Below are 13,144 nucleotides of genomic sequence, written 5' to 3' on the forward strand. Positions count from 1 at the left end.
CATCCCCATGCTAGCATAGTTAGCAAGCTCAGTGCATTACAAACAGATCCCTGTGTGATAAGATAAATAGCAAATGGGCTAAAGGACAGGACCAATATGGTACAGGTGCCTCATCAAAGAATATGAAGGTAACCAATGGTTTTCCACAGGCTCTGTGCTGGGATCCCTTTTGTTTGGCATTTTAATTTCTGACCTCCCGTCCACAAATTGAGACCAAGTTTGTGAATGACTGTAAACTTGGAGTCATTGTCTCTAAGATCCAACCCTGCAACAGCAACTTACAGTTGTAAACACCTGGTGTGTTAACAACAGGTTTAAATTTAATGTTAAAAAGTGTAATGTTATTGCATTTGGTAAACTAGCCCTACCCCCAACATATGACATAGAAAATATCCCATTCCAAAATGAGAATATTATCAGAGACCTTGGTACTTCAGTTCCTTTTACTTACTACAGACGATTACCAAGGGGATATCTCTACCTAGCACATGGAACTCCAAGGGGATATCTTTCAGATCTAAAGAGGTTATTGTCTCATTATATTCAATATCGAGTAGGTCATTTATTTAATTCATTGTCCCCTTTGGGATTTAACTTACTAGACATATTAAAGAATTTCAAAGATCCCAGAGGTTCATAACTAAGATCATCACTGACTTAAAAACCTTCAGATTACCAAAAGAGAGAGGAAGCACTTTCTATTTATTCAGTATCTTATAGACTCATGAGGGGAATCTATGCCTTGCTTTCTGAGCCATTAGGGGCCCAGTGGTCCTGGATCTTTTGCATCCTCACAAACTGATTAGTCCCACAAATAGCAGTACAAGGGATCTAAATCTTCACCAGCAGATATATATACAAGGTAGAACGAGGCGTATTACATACTGCCTTTGTCACCTCTACAATAGACTCCCACTGCAAATTTTAAACAGTGTGAGTCATTATCTTCCTTCAAATGGGAACAGGATGATTTGGATACGTATTCACAAATTACCCCTGACTTGACTGACCACACCTTCCTTGAGAGAGAGCAGGTTCATTTCGATGGTGGCTGCTGGTAAGGCGTATATGGTCACAAATCTCAGTAGCCTTATAGGTCCTATGGTCCTGTGACATACATTTGTTAACTGGGTAGGCTCGTTCATCTGAGGATTCTTTTTAGGCATGACAATGTTTATTTTATTTGAGACTTTCAGTTGAGCAAATGACATGATTTCATCAGAAAAAGTGGCATTATATCTGAATATAATATTGCCAGTGATGACCTATATTTTATTAAATCAAAATCTATTCTAGAAAAGTTGTTTTCCAGATAAAAATATTTATAGGTTCATAGGTTCATAAGTTGGTACTGGGCTATCTGCTCGAAGGCATATATTAGCCCAGCCACATTGTGCGGTATTCACCGCCCCTTTTGTAGTTCCCTAGACCCTTGTACTAGCAGCTAGTACCCTTGGCCCCTATCTAGTAGTGCTGTTGGTGTGATCCCCGGTGTGAACTTTCTGTTACCCATCCACTCATCAAGGTTCCTCTTGAAGAGTGATAGTGAGAGGCTCTGTCTTATGTAGATTGGGACCCTGTTCCATAGTAAGGGAAGTCTCTGCGAAGGGAATCTATCCCACCAGCATGTTCTATTCATTGTTGTGTTGAGGTTTATATCCCTAGAGTGTGTAGCTCGAGTAGATTTGGTTTTGCTAAGATGGAGCATGTTCAGCAATTCTGGGTTGGACATGGCTCTGTACATTAGACAGAGATCACCTCTGAGAAAGCGGTATGCAACAGAGAGCAGTTTTAGCTTTTTCAATCGTGCTGCATAGGGCAACTGTTTGAGGCCAGTAATCCTCTTGGTTAGGTACCTCTGTGGTCTCTCCAGCTGCTGGAGATGTCTAGCCAGGTACATTCCAATTGGTGCATTGTACTCAATAATGGGTCTGATGAGGGAAGAGTAGAGGGGCACCATTACATCCTTAGATCTTGATGCGAACCCTTTCGTGATTAGATGGGTCACATAGAAGGATTTTCTAACCACTTTGGCAACATGGTTATCAAAGGAAAGCTGACTGTCTACTTAGATCCCTTATTTCTTCTTCAGATTTCAGGGGATTACCTCCTATGTTGTAGTTTGCGGGTACTCTGTTTTTTCCAAAGGGGATTACTACGCATTTTTTTGCATTTAGCTTGAGACCATGGCTTTGACACCATGCATCAGTCTCATTTAGGCCCTTCTGGAGGATCTCCATGTCGGCCGGAGACTCTATTATAGCATCCAGTTTGCAGTCGTCTGCAAACTTAGTGAGCCATAGCCCTTCTGTGCTTGCCTGTATTTCTGAGAAGTATATGCCAAACAGGTGGAGCCCCAGGACAGAGCCCTGAGGTACACCCACTCATTACTGATCTGGATTCGGACATAGATCCCGCTACTCTTACTTTATGGGATCTGTCTGAGAGCCAATTTGTGATCCATCTTGTGACGTAAGGTTTATGCCCAGGCTGGTGAGCTTATCAATAATACCTGAATGGGGAATAGTGTCAAATGCTTTAGCAAGGTCAAGGTAAGCCGTGTGTACCTCCTTTCCCTTAGCTATAGCCTGAGTAACTGTCTCAAAGAAATCCACCAGGTTCAGGAGGCATGATCTGCCCTTGACGAAGCCGAACTGTGTGGGGTCCAGCGACTGGAGGTTCCCAATCTCTCCATTTATGAGTTCCATAATGATTCACTCCATAGCCTTACAGATCAGACTGGTCAGGCTTATTAGTCGGTAGTTCCCAGGGTCAGTTGTGGCCCCACCCTTGTGTAGCGGGACCACTGTTGCCATGTGCCATTCTATGGGCACATATCCTGTGGAGAGGCTGAGACTGAACAGGGTATTAAGATGCGGGGTTAATTCCTTTTGGAGCTCGCATATGACACAGCCTGGGACACCATCTGGAACCATGGAGGCATTGTTTTTAGCTTTAGATAGAGCCTTGTTAACCAATGTATCAGGAATAATTGGACTTACACAATCCCCTGGAATGGTAATAGGTTCTGTAGGTGGTGGTGGTGGTGGGGGGGGGGGATTTGCACTGAATCTGTCAGCCAAGATGTTGGCAATGTCAGAAGGGTCAGTGTATTTTGTTCCATTTTGTACTTGCTCAGAACAGACCTGAGCGTTGCCATTTAGGTTTTTGACGTAGCCATAGAAGGCCTTATGGTTATCCTTGGCAATTTTCTTTTCAAAATTAGCTTTAGTTGACTTGATGAGGGCCCTCAATTTCTTACTAATGCTGATCAGGGATGATTTTTCTACTTGAGATTTGGCCTTTTTTTGTATAAGTCTCCTCCTTTTATTGTAAAGTTTGCTTTTGGCCGGGGTCCATCAGACTGGTTTCTTCTTGCTTGAGGAAGGAGTCTTGGTTTTATTTGCGATAGCACGGTCCATGCAGTCCTGAAGATGCATATAGAGTGCCTTGGTGTAGGATTCCGCATCCTGGATATCATTATCCTTCTGCAAGGGAATAGTGAAGCTTTCCACTTTGGATGCAAGTAGTTTGAAGTTTGCTTTGGAAAGGTTTTGACTATGGTTTCTTTGACTGGGGGAAGTGGAGGGGTGACGATGTCCAGGGTTATCAGTTTGTGGTCGAATCTGACCAAGGAGGGAGTGATAATGGGTGTGGTACAATGGGCGCCCATATTTTTGATGATTAAATCCAATATGTTGTTCCCTCTAGTGGGGGAACATACTAGTTGCTCAAGGGCATTTGAATTTATAAATTCTATGAATCGCTGAGCATAGGAGTTGGAACATTGGTAGTTTGCCCAGTCTATACCAGGGTAGTTGAAATCACCCAAGATTATGGTGTTGGGTAGGATCTTTATATTTTCCAATGTCTCAAGGAATGCAGAGTGAGCATCTTGGGACATGGTGAGCAATCTATAACTGGCTACGACTTGAAATGTGGTTTTGCCTGCTGATAGTTGCTCATGGATGATTTCTGGGGCATCATGCTGTGCTACTAACCTCAGGATATGGCTATCCTTGATGAATATGGATACACCTCCGCCCCTTGTACTGCGATCCTGTAACTGAGGCCGTAAGGTATGATATGAATTATAACCTGTCAGTGCTGGGGTGCTCTCTTGAGCCTTGAACCAGGTTTCCGTCACTGCACAAACATTGATTTTCTCCATGTTGAGGAGAGCCTTGAGTGTGTGCATTTTGAGGTTGAGACTTCTGGCGTTGAGTAACATCACCCTTAGTTTTTGGTTCCCTGTGCTGGTTATGGTGGTTGGTTTGTCCTTTGAGGGTCTTATGCTATATTATAATAGTGCTGTCTAGGAAATTTGGAGAATAATAGTGCTGTCTAGGAGATTAGGACAAGTGCTGGTTTCTGTTTTGCAAGTGCTGCAGTAAGAGCAGCTGATCTGAAGCACTTGAGTTGAGGCTTGCCTAGTTCTAAGGGAAAATTTACAGCTCAGACTTTGTGGGGCTGGGAATAGTATGCCCCAGCTAATCGGTGCTGCCCGACGCTGCTCTGTGCGCAAGACCGCAAAAAAAGAGAGTTGCAGGGTTTTTCCTCTAGATAAGTGAGGAAAGTGAGTACAAGAGCTGTTTTTCTCTAAGCAAGTGAGAAAAGTTAAGTACAAAAACTGTTTTCCTCTAGGTAATGAGGAAGATAGAGTGCTATAGTAATTAGTAGCTTATTTAGTGCTTACAAGTTCTGAACAAGTGCTGAGCATGAACAAGCAAATTTAAGTGCTAAAACTAAGAATGTGTATCTGCACTAGATGAGTTACAGGACAGAAACAAGTGCAAATACAGGCTTTCAAATCAGAACATTGAGAAAGATGGAAGAGATTGCCCAAACGGCCAATAACTACAAATTCTGGGCCAGAACCACTACTTATATGGTAGACAGGTTACCTAGTGCTTACCACTCCCACTGATAAGCTAGAAGGCTTCCTTCCAACACAGAAAAGCTTGGGGGACTCAGAAGCTTACATACAGTCCTGGATACAACAAATCTGTATCTGGAACACTAGTTACAGGAAAGGTAGGAAACAGGCTTACAGTTTTTGTTTTTTTTTTTTTTTAACAGAAAAGTAGCAAAAACAGTAGTAAAAAATAATTCATATGCAGTGCAAGCTAGCACACTTGAGTATGCAGCAATATTAGACCAAACACAGTTTATAAAATGCAATTAAATTAAAAAGGACTAAAAGCAAGTGCAGAAAGAGTTTATTAGGTAGAATGTGGTAAAGAGATAGGATGGGGGAGTGTCCCAGATCAAATCTACAGTGGGGTGGGTAACTGCAAAAGCCACCAAATTTAAACGACAAACCAATTTCAACAGAGATCTAAGCAAAAACTAACAGTACAAACTTTAAAACCAAACAAATATTCTCAGCTCTGTATATTTGCCGACCAGTCTCTCAAAACAGTGAGACAACAGTTTCAACACAGATCTAAGCAACAATTAAACTCTATAACCAAAAAAATATACTCAGCTCTGTATAATTGCAGATAATATGTAAGGCAGTCTCTCAGAACACAGGTTTCAGCAATTTGAATGCAGCTGTTACTATGCCAACTAAAGACACAGCAGAAAATGGGGGTTGGGTGGGGAAAACAGTTTCAACAGATATCTAAGCAAAAACTAACAGTACAAACTTTAAAACCAAAAAAATATTCTCAGCTCTGTATATTTGATGATCAGTCTCTCAGAACAGTGAGACAACAGTTTCAACACAGATCTAAGCAACAATTAAACTCTATAACCAAAAAAATATACTCAGCTCTGTATAATTGCAGATAATATGTAAGGCAGTCTCTCAGAACACAGGTTTCAGCAATTTGAATGCAGCTGTTACTATGCCAACTGAAGACACAGCAGAAAATGGGGGTGGGGTGGGGAAAATAGTTTCAACAGAGATCTAAGCAAAAACTAACAGTACAAACTTTAAAACCAAAAAAATATTCTCAGCTCTGTATATTTGCCAATCAGTCTCTCAGAACAGTGAGACAACAGTTTCACCACAGATCTAAGCAACAATTAAACTCTATAACCAAAAAAATATACTCAGCTCTGTATAATTGCAGATAATATGTATGTATATGCTGCTTGAATGATTTTTTTTATCTTAGTTTTATGAATAAGGTCTTTTTTGGATGTAGTCAGCTTGGAGATAAGAATATCACAACACCTTCTAAGATAATCTAATTCTTAGCAGTTTTCAAGATCCTTAATTTCTGTAAGGAAGCTGTTATAATTTGCAAAGGATGCTAAAGTGATACTACTTCAGAGTCAGCTATGTTTAATAGTCTGACAAAGGAATACACTCCACATTCTATTTAAATACGTATTCACAGATTTATACATTAAAATTTTCATAACATAGTAGTTATTGTTTATTTGCTTATTGAGTGCTTGATAAACTGGTACAAGACCTTATTCATACACAACCTGAACCAACGGTGTAGTCAAATGAAAAAAAATATAATTTACTACTTTGTTATGTAAGAATTTTGATACAAATAGTATTTTTTTTTGTATTCTAGTTCCATTCAGGGTTGCCAGATTTTCAGCACCCCAGGTAGGGACAAAAAAGAGGAAGAAGGTCTCTCACGGCAAGTGAAAAAAAAAAAAAAAAAAAAAGGTCTTTAATGCGGAAAAGAACTGAGCTCACTCAGTAGCTCTGCACTAAACACGGAGCTTCTCGTGTTTAATGCATTGCAGTTCCGCATTCAACACGAGAAGCTCCATGCTTAGCGATTTTTGATTGGCCCGTATACCGGCATATGGGCCAATCAAAAATCGCTAAACACGGAGCTTCTCGTGTTTAATGCGGAACACAAGAAGCTCCGTGTTTAGCAATTTTTGATTGGCCCGTATGCCAGGTATACGGGACAATCAAAAAAAAAAAAAAAAAAACAAAGCGGAGGCTGGCCGGGATTTAAACCGGCAGGGCGGGACTCGGGATCAGGCTGCTGATCTCGGGACAGTCCTGCCCAAATAGGAACGTCTGGCAACCCTGGTTCCATTCATAATATAGTAAATTGTGCAGATCAGTAGACGTTTGGGAAGCACTCACAGAAAGGGTATGCACTGATTACCTACTTACATGAGTGTACAACTAAGAGCAAGAAAGCTAACTTAAGTTTAGATCTCTAGGACTGTGTTGCTTTAATTTAATTAATATAAGCAGTAATGTCTCTGCACATTTTATAAGAGTTTCTGTACAGTGGCACATGCATTATGTAAATGTATTTCCAATAAAATACATTTACAGTGTAGAAAATTCACATCAAGTATTAACATGATATAAGCTATACTAAAGTTTGTTTGCTCAGAGTTGTAGTGAGATAGGCCTTCTGCCCTTGCTCTACTGTTTTCCAAATACCTGCTGAGAGGCTATAAGAGATAAGTGCTTATTTTCAACTGTTTTCTGCACTTTCAGATTACCTAAAACAATATATGCTGCATATCGGTTTATTTAAACTTTACAACTGTATTTTACTGCATTTTTTTAGATTGTCTGCTAACTGAATTCCTCTTACAATTGTACTTAGTGTTCATCTGCTTGGTTTGTTTATTTTACTTGTTTCCTGTACTTGAAAAACACTAGCATAGACTAGGTTCAAGTTTTTGCTGAATCTAGTACTGTTTGTGGCCTTTGGAGATTGTGAAACAGTTAATCTTTTGTCTAGAGAGGCCAGTCTGTGCCCTCATGGTAGCAAAGTACAGTTTGTACTGATCTAGCTAGAGTTACTATTGCAGGGCTCTGATTATGGCATTTTGATTGGATAATTTGAACGTTGGCTGTTCCCTATTTTTCTGCTTTAATAAGCCTCTGTTTGAACTGGTTTGTGCTTGTTTGAGCCTGTTTGTGCATTGAGCAGCATCGCACACTACTGAGAGGAGGGATTGCCTGTTACAGGCATCTGGTTTCTAGCCTTGCAAATATTACCTAAACCAAAGCTCTTAGCACCTAAACCTACTAATACCTGCCCCTGCTGTTTTCCTTCTTCAACTGTTATAGCCAGACCAAGATTATTCCTAGGGCCATGAACTATCAGTTTCCCCTCCTTTTCTCCTACCAGCCTGGTTGACATGAGTCTGCTGAGGCAGTGTAGCAACTGCCTCATGTACACTGACAACCCCCTACTTCTAAATCATTCCTATACCATTTGTGGGAGATGCACCTACATTATGAATCTGGAATCACAGTTTCTCATGCAATAGCTAGCAATACAGAGCAGGTTGTCAGCCCATCTACCATAACTCCTACTCATGACACACAGCATACACATAGACCAACATATGCATAGGTAGTCACAAAAAATCTTCCTAAACACCAGAGACCTCCAAAACACATACATACTAAACCAATCATAACATCCAAAATACACAATACACATAATGACACAAACACAAGTGTCTCACCATCATAGCCCATAAGGCAACGCACATCCACTCCAAGTATCTTAGTCATAGGAGACTCTATAGTGAGACACACAGACATCCCCCTCGCCAGGCTGAGTAAGGAGAAAGTCACAGTCAACTGTCTTTCTGGTGCCAGGATTCATCACCATGCAGGCACTCAAGTCTCTCAACAACAAGTACCTTTATGATTCGGTCATAGTATTTGTTTGTGTGAACAACTTGAGACGTACTTCCCTGGACTACATGAGGAGAGACATAATTGAGCTGTCTGATTATGTGTCACAGGAAGGTATGTCCCTAGCCTTGTGCAGCATATTACTCTTGACTAGGATGATACCACAATATAAACAAAAAATCATTGACTTCAATAATTGGCTTAGTTTCTGGTGCCTTTCTAAGGGGATCCAATTTCTATCAGCCTGTGTTTCATGGTCGATAGACCTTGATGCTTTGCCAGAGATGGTCTTCATCTGTCAGCCCTGGGATTTTGGCTACTGGCAAAGGCTCTTGCCACCCCCCATAGTGCCTTTTTAGGCAATGTCACAAGGACATAATTCCAGATGTAAAAATGTTATTAAAAAACATCCTCAAGGTTATGCTGCTAAATGCTAGGAGTCTTAGCATGAAACTGCATTCACTGGAAGCAGTCCACACCTTGGAAGATACTGACATCTGTGCAGTCACAGAGACCTGGTTCAAGGCAGTGGAGAGCACCCCAGCCATCCCAGGTTACACCTCCTAGCACACATTCAGATCATGACTGGAAGGTGTGAAAACTTAAGGAGGTGATGTATCAATATTCATTAAAGATAAATAAACCTCCAGACTGATTAAATAGCATGATTCCCTGGAGACACTTCAGGTGCAACTAACTGTTGGTAGGACACCTATTCAAGTCATTGCCAGCTACAGGATCCCCTCCATGAATCAAGACACCTACTCTGCCTATTTGGATCTACTGGAATCCATCAAGATACATCCAACACCATGGTTCTTGGTGATTTTTATTACCCATCCATTGACTGAGTAAATTACTCTTGCTCAAGCTCAGTTGCCCAAAGGTTCCTCGAGTTCATTAACTCCAACACCCTGGCCTAGCTGGTAGACACCCTAACTAGGAGTGCCATCATCTTGCATCTGGTGCTTGCCAATATAGGGGACTGCTGTAGCACCCCCACTGTGAGGTCTTCCATTGTCAGATCTGACTACAAATCAGTTTCGTTCAAGTAACTATCACACCAGGCCCTCCCCAGCAGCAACTAAACTAAAAAACTTCTCCAAAGCAGATTATATCATAGGTTCATAGGTTCATACTAGGCTATCTGCCCTGGGGCAGTTATAAGCCTAGCCCGATTCTGTATGGCTTACGCCACCCCTTGATTTGAGTATACTGTGCCCCTTTTAAGGTTTAGTTTACTGTGCCTCTGTCTAATAGTGACACACGGGAGTAATCCCTGGGACTTCTAAGGGGTGGTATAAATAGCCTCACTGCACCTCCCCCCCAGATGTAAATGGCAACTATGCCAAGTCCTAAACCAGTGCTTTTTTCAAACACCTGTGTAACTGCATTGATGCAGCTGTACCTGAATAGACCAAAACAAGCACTTCAAGGAAAAGCAGACTTGCCTGGTGGTCAACTGCCATTAACAGGCTTTACAATAAGAGGAAGAAATTATCCAAAAGTAAGGGGGAGAGTGCCCTAAACTGGAAACTCTTCTTCCTCATCGTAAACAAGCAGATAAGATATCTTGTGAAGTTCTCCAAAGCAAACTATGAATCCAAATTATTGTCCTCAACTAAGGACAACTATAAGGGATTCTTTAGTTACAACCATAGCCTAAAAGGTAAGACCCAGTTTTGCTCCAAACTGGTAGTTAATGATGGCACATACACTGAGCCTGTGGACATAGCAAACCTGTTAGCTGACAGGTTCTGTGAAAACCTCACTCCCCTGTCCCCACCATGCATACCCCATGACATTCCTTCCACCTGTCCCCCACCTTGTATCTCTAGACAGCAGGTCATAAATGCCCTGTCTATGGCCAAAAACACAGCATCTATGGAACCTGATAACATCCCAGGGTGCGCCCCACATGGTCTCAAACAAGAATTACCAACACCATTGTGTACTCTTTTCAGTCATAGTCTAAGCACCAGCTTTGTCCCAACTGAGTGGAAAATGGCCACTGTTATCCCCTTGCACAAGGGTGGTGCTTCCTCTGACCTCAGGAACTATAGATCTATTAGCCTGACTAGCCTTATCTGCAAAGCCATGGAGTGAATCATCATGGACCTTATCAACAAAGATATAGGTAATCTCCAAACACTTGACCCTATTCAGTTAGGATTTTTCAAAGGGAGATCATACCTGTTAAACCTGGTGGACTTCTTCGAGACAGTCACCAGAGCCCTGGATGAGGGGGAAAACTGCGTAAAGTCTACCTGAACTTGGCTAAGGCTTTTGACACTATTCCCCACTCAGGCATTATTGACAAACTCACCCAGCTAGGTATCAACCCTTATACCATTAGGTGGGTTGCTAATTGGCTCACCGATAGAACCCATATAGTCAAAATAGGGGAATCTACCTCCAACAGCAGACACATTACCAGTGGTATTCCACAGGGATCAGTCCCAGGACCACTACTGTTTGGAATGTATTTCTCCAAAGTACAAGCAAAAACTGAAGGTCTATGGCTGACAAAGTTTGCTGATGACTGCAAACTGAGAGTGGTCATAGAATCCCCAAACAATGTCAACATCCTACAAGAGGGTCTTACGCAACAAATGATTGGTGCCAAAGTCACGGCCTTAAACTCAGTGCAAAAAAAATTGTATTATCATCCCTTTTGGTAAGTGTGATGTTCCTGCTAACTACCACATCAATAGAAACACCCTTTGATCGCTATGTCGCCACAGTGGTAAAAAGGGTATTCTATATTACTCATCTCATAAGTAAGGGCATTGCCTCTAGAAAAAAAGAAGTTATAACCTCCCTGTACTCTTCCATCATCAGGCCAATAATTGAGTGCAGTGCCCCTTTGGGTATTTACCTTTCCTAGCACCTGCAGCGACTGGAGAGATCACAAAAGTTCATCACAAGGAGAATTCAAAGTATTCAGAATCTATCCTACGTGGATCGGCTGAAATCACTGTCACTTTACTCCATTTCATACAGACTACTCAGAGGTGATCTCTGCCTTGCATATAAGGCAATCTCTGACTCTGCTTTATTGGAAATGCTGCATATCCGTAAGTCCAATGGCTCATGGGTTACTTGCTCTGAAGACCTTCACCTGGTATGTGGCATTAATAGAACCTGCTGGAGGGACAGGTTTGTCTCCCAGAGATTACCACACCTGTGGAACAGACTCCCAATTCTTGTCAAGCAGAGCACCTCTTTGCCCCTCTTCAAGCGCACTCTGAACAATTGGATGGGTAAACGTAAATTCACCCCAGGGGTTTCACCTGTGTCTCTCTTGGACAGGGGCAATAGGTGCTGATTGTGGAAACAAGGGCAGAACCTGGCTAGGCTTGTAAGGGCCTTAGAGCCATTAGCCTGATAACTTCCTGTGATCCTATAAAGATTAACATATGCAAAGTTAATAGCCATTGTCCCTGAAGTAGGAACACTTGTAAATGTTGTAGAGATACTGTATAAGCATGATGTGGAAACTCAAACACTGTTAGTCATTAATAATGTATTGAGGAAGCAGTTTCTAAGAATTGTTTGTAGTTTTACAGATATACTGTCCAGCTTTAGTGAAACCAAATGGCAGTCATCAGAGAAATTGCATTTTGAGTGGTCATTTTGAAGGGGGAAGGATAATGTATCCTAGTTTCAAATTTATTTATAAGAGGAGGGCAGTATTTCATGTGGAGTCATCTAGTTGCAAGTTAGTTAAGTTGCAGTGCTAACACACGTGCTAGTAACTAGCTTTCTTTTTCTGAGATACTTTGAGGAAGAGGAACAGGAACTGAATCAGTAGATCTTGATGATAGTGATCTGGATGATGGATTTTTTTTCTTTTTGTTCAATGTTAAGAACATAAGAGAAAATGTGTATTTCGGCTTTGTGACAAAAGATGTCAACGTCAAACTTTTTTTCAGATGTTAGAATGCAGGTCAGCACATAAATGACACAGAGGTTTTAGTGCCATCTGCACTTGACTCACCTTGTTTTTTGGATTGTAAAGATAGGATCAAATGTGATAACTAGGTATGTTGTGAGTTTTTTTATTTTCATAAACTGGGCTCATGGACAGAGAGGGAGAGTTTGAAGATATGGAAGGTTGGTAAGGCTTCAGTCTCTGCATTGTACTAAGTAGCTATTCCTCTATTTTGAGAATTTGTGCGGCAGCAGCCATTAAGAGAGTTAATTTGCACATTGCTGCTAAGTAATTACTTTTCCTCTTGTAATTGTCCCTGACTTAGAGAAAATCCCTTCTACCTGCTTTGCCTTCATTTTTCGTCAGCTTAGTATCCAAGTAAGATTTAAGAGTGTGAACTCTTTCATTCTAATTTTCAGTTCTATACTTTTTTATTTAGTTGAGTTATTGATACTGTTTCTATTTGAGGAAGTGATTGTAGGAATTCTTTGCTGAACTTTATTTTATATATATTTTTTTGTTTGCAGCAAGCCATGTTTTAAAATAATGTTATTTTCCAAATTAATGCACCATTAATGCTTTTTTTAGATATAAGCTGATTATAATAAAGT

At 41.0% G+C, this 13,144-nt stretch overlaps 1 protein-coding gene across 1 annotated transcript in view; it reads right to left on the reverse strand.

Annotated features, from left to right (window-relative positions):
* The window catches only part of TRPM5 (transient receptor potential cation channel subfamily M member 5), a 749,498-nt gene that overhangs the window by 22,909 nt on the left and 713,445 nt on the right, over nucleotides 1–13,144 (reverse strand). The window lies entirely within an intron of this gene.

Source organism: Protopterus annectens, chromosome 17.part0, assembly GCF_019279795.1.
Source record: "Protopterus annectens isolate FY-2018-M chromosome 17.part0, PAN1.0, whole genome shotgun sequence".
NCBI lineage: Eukaryota > Metazoa > Chordata > Ceratodontiformes > Protopteridae > Protopterus > Protopterus annectens.